Below are 4482 nucleotides of genomic sequence, written 5' to 3'. Positions count from 1 at the left end.
AGGGGCACGAGATGGTGGGGGATTGGGCGGCGACCGAAGCCGAGGGAGAAGGTGGGGCGTCGGGCGACGGCCGGAGCCGAGGGAGAAGGTGAGGCGTGGGGCGACGGCCGTCGGCCGGAGCCGGGGGTAGAAGGTGGGGCGCGGGGCGTCAGCCGGAGCCAGGGAGAAGGTGGGGCGCCGGGCCGCGACCGGATCTAGGGGAGAAGGTGGGGCACGGGGCGGCGGCCGGAGCCAGGGGAGACGGTGGGGCTCGGCGCGGCGGCCGGAGCCAGGGGAGAAGGTGGGGCGCAGGGCGGCGGAGGCGGAACGGCCACACGTGAGATGTCTCTTTTTTCTTTTCTTATTATTAGTAATAGTGTAGAATTTGAGGATATGCTTAGTGTGTAGTAATGTGATATACTCCCTCCATCCGAAAATACTTGTCATCAAAATGAACAAAAAGAGATGTATCTAGAACTAAAATACATTTAGATACACCCCCTTTTATTTATTTTGATGACAAGTATTTCCGGATGGAGGGAGTACTTAATTAGTGTAGAACGTGATGAATACGCTCATAATTAGTTAGTGTGTACTAATCTGACATGCTCATTTATCACATTTGTTTTTTTCTCTAGAAATAACCTAGGAGGCTAAGTCAGAGATGTGGCATCGAGCCGGATGAAGCAGGCATTGCTGGACTATGCCTTATCGTAAACGGCTCCATCATGAACTATGCTTACGCACTGGACACGCACGGTCACACTGTGTTCAGCGTTGCGGGATGGAACAACTTCCTTGCTGGAAAAAATCTTCAGGTTGAATAGGCCATCTTAGTCACCTTCAGAAACACCCGGCGCCATGGCTTGAGGATGATGGTGGTCATCGACCTCATTTAGAACTATATGTATGGCGGGGCTGTACATAAATGAACAACTTAATTATGTATTAGCGCTATGTACTAGTACTGTTTTAGCTTGTAATGTTTCTATTAACCGGTTATGTTTGTGAGATTTAGCTAGCTAGCAGCCACTTAAATATCAACTCCTAATGTTCTTTTATCGGTATTGTTCTACTATATAATGTTATATAGTATGTACTTAGTGTTAATGTGAAATGCTAAATGTTACATGGTGTTGAAAAACATTTTTTTGTGCACGAAACGCTCATGGTGTGCAAATTACATTGTGCGACGCTATGCGAGTGAATATAGTGGTGGGTTGCAAACATTGTACACTAGTAACATGTATAATACTGTTGACATAGGCTCTAGCGCCACCACTATTTTTTAACACTGGCGCCATATTGGTGGCGTGGGGCTTCTACGCCAGCAAGGATGTTTTTGGCACGCCATAGCTAGGCTTTTCTGTACTAGTGGGAATAAGTCGTCGTTGGTGAAGTCGTCGATGCCAGCAATTGTGCGGGTGCGTTCCCCAAAAACCTGATCGCCCCTCTCCCGTATAGGATCACGAGAAGCGGGGTTCCGGAGTCCTGTTGTCCCTTCTCGCGGTGCACGCCGAAAGAAGGGATGAAGAAGATTTATGTGGCGGCGCAATGATCTGGATCGGTGGGGCGAAACTATACGATGGGCGGTTAGAGTAGACATCTGTCTGACTATATAATATGGGTCGGGGTAGGTCGTGGAGAAAACCCACGTCCAAGTAACAGCCTCACGATCCAAAAGAATCGGAAACGGCTGAGTAATTAATGTGTTCATTAATTATTAATTAATGACTTATTAATTATTCTTGAGCAGTAAAAATATCGACAACGTGCATAGTTTTGTGCTCGGCTCGGCTCATCCCCGCAACCCGCGACACGTCATGACGAGGTGTGGCGAGGAGGAGGAGTGCGCGTGTAGGTCTCCTCTTCTCATGATCATACACGTGGTAGAAGAGCTCATCTGTTTTTAGATAAGTAGAAGAGCTCACCTTATAAAGAGGTGTAAGTCTCTCTCAACTTTCGGAGTGAGACTAAACTTTAGTCTCACTCATACCACGCAAGCTATGCATGAATGGCCCAAAAATATTTCAGAATTTTAGTTGGGCTTTGGACCAAAGGCCTACTAGTAAATTCTAACACTAGGGCCTAGACACCCATAATCGTGAGAAATCGTGGGCATGTCAACAGAAGAACCTATTTGACGCTCTTCGCGTCAAAGTGTCGGCAAGACGCACAGGGGCGCGATTGATTGGGCCGGCCCACCTACACATCTGGCAGTTCCGGTTTTTGGGAACGTTCCAGAAGATTCCTAGCCGGTTTTTTCGGTTTTGGGATCCTTCCAAACGAATCCTGAACCGGATTCTTTTCCTTTTTTCTGTTTTTTCTGTTTCTTTTTCTTTTTTTCCTTTATTATTCTTATTTTTTGTTTTTCCTGTTTTGATTTTCTTTTCTTTTTTTTGCTACTTTTAGTTGTACAATTTCAAAATTGTTCCAAATACTCATTTTTTGTTTCCGTTTCCAATTTTCTTTCAGTATTTTCAAAATTGTTCCTATTATACAAATGTTTTTTTAAATTTTAGAAATATGTTTCCCTGTTCAAAAAAATCGCGTAAACAAAATACCTTCAGATTTCGAATTGTATCAGATTCAAAATTTTGTTCTGCATTTGAAAATATGTAACCATTTTCAAGTTTACTTACCAATTTTAAAAATGTTTGCATTTTCAAAAATTGTTCTGGATATATATTTTTCGTGTTTTACAAAAAATGCTTGAAGTTATGAAAAATGGTTTCCATTTGTAATATTTTGTTCACGTATACAAAAAAGCTTCGGGATTTTCTAATTGTTCTCAGGTTCAAAAATTTTGTTCTTTCCTCAAAAGTTATACCTGTTTTCAAAATATGTTCACCAATTTAAAAAATGTTTACGTTTTCCACAAATGTTCCGGCATTTGAAAATCTGTTCATGTTTCCCAAAAATGATTCCATTTTCAAATTTTTGTTCACGTATACAAAAATCGTCACAATTTTCAATTTGTTCTCAAATTCAAAATTTTGTTCTGCATTTCAAAACCTTTTTTAATTTCTGTTCACCAATTTAAAAAATGTTTGCATTTTCAAATTATATTCTTGAATTTGGAAAATTATTTGTGTTTTACGAAAAAATGTTCTGTAAATTTATAAAATGTTCGCGTCATGAAAATTGTTCGGATTTTCAAAAGATCTACAATTTTTCAAGTTTTTTTACACATTAAAAAAATCTTCAGGAATTTAAAATTTACTCACAGTTTCAAAATATGTTCGGAAATTTTAAATTTGGTTCACGTTTATCAAAAGGTATTCGTAATTTCAAAAAATTGTTTACAGTTTTTAAGTAATGCTCAATTACGCCGCTGTCTTTAGGTCATTATCTCCGAGCCAAAAAATAAATCATGAATGTTCAGTGGGTTTGGTGGCTAGCTAGATGCATGCACACGCGGGAGGTCTGCAGTTCGAATTGCAGCTTTGGCTGAATTTTCTTTTTACGAAATTTTGCTAGCGCGAGTCTCTACTCCTAATGGAGCAGTTGGTGAATAATCCGCGCGGTTTATTTTCGTCATCCTTCCATTTCCGTTTTATTTTCGTCATTCTCCCACCTCTGTTAACTCGCTACCCTATCTACGAAAATTAACCAACGAAAAAAAATCGGCCACGACCCGCACGCACGCACCATGCCCTCGAGCGAGAACCTCTCTCACGCACAACTCGATCCCTAGCTCGTCTCCCCTTCTCCGCCGCCGCCGCCCGCCCGCCCGCATCCCACCCCTTTCCTTCGTCCTTCGTGCCCTCCCCACCTCCTCCCCTACCACGGGTCCTCCGCTCCGGCCCGGACCATCCTCATGCTTCCGCGGCTGCAGTTGCATGCTCTCCAGACCTTGGAGCACCGCGGACGTGCTACCACCATGGTGGGGACGAGGCGGAGTATGTCGCGGCGGCGGCGACGAGCAACGTGAACGCGCTACCTCCTCCGCTGCGGCCCCTCCGCACCATCTGCCGCCTCCGCCGACCTTAGCGGGCATGCCCTGGTTGAGGCCCCCAAAATTCGGATGATGGCGCTGAGGAGATCGTGTAACCCTAGGGCAGGGCGTAGCGACCGGCGAGGAGCGCCTCAAGGTCATGGCCCCCGATTCGTGGGTCGACAGCGCGGAGGCAATCGTGTGTGGACAGGATGTGGCGGTGCTGCGGCAAGCGAGGAGTGCCACTGCCGTTCGCACAAGATCCGACATCTCGTCTCTGCGATTTGACCGCCGCCGGTGGTATTAAGTTAATATCTATGGATCGTGCTTTGGCCAGTATATCAATATTTGCTAAAATATGATGACTGTGTGCCATTCAGCTGAATTTTTTTGGTGGTTATGAAATGTACCCCCCCCCCACCCACCCAGATCCATACAGCCAGTATATCAATATTTGCTAAACAACATTTCTCCTTTATCCTTTTCATAGTTCAATCTTCAAAGAAATAGCCAATCACAAAAGGTATTGAAAATGTCAAAAACGTTGGTTCAGCAAAATTTGTGAG

Source organism: Triticum dicoccoides, chromosome 3B (genome assembly GCF_002162155.2).
Source record: "Triticum dicoccoides isolate Atlit2015 ecotype Zavitan chromosome 3B, WEW_v2.0, whole genome shotgun sequence".
Classification (NCBI taxonomy): Eukaryota; Viridiplantae; Streptophyta; class Magnoliopsida; order Poales; family Poaceae; genus Triticum; species Triticum dicoccoides.
The sequence above is the reverse complement of the archived record's forward strand: the minus strand, read 5'-3'. Positions refer to the sequence as shown.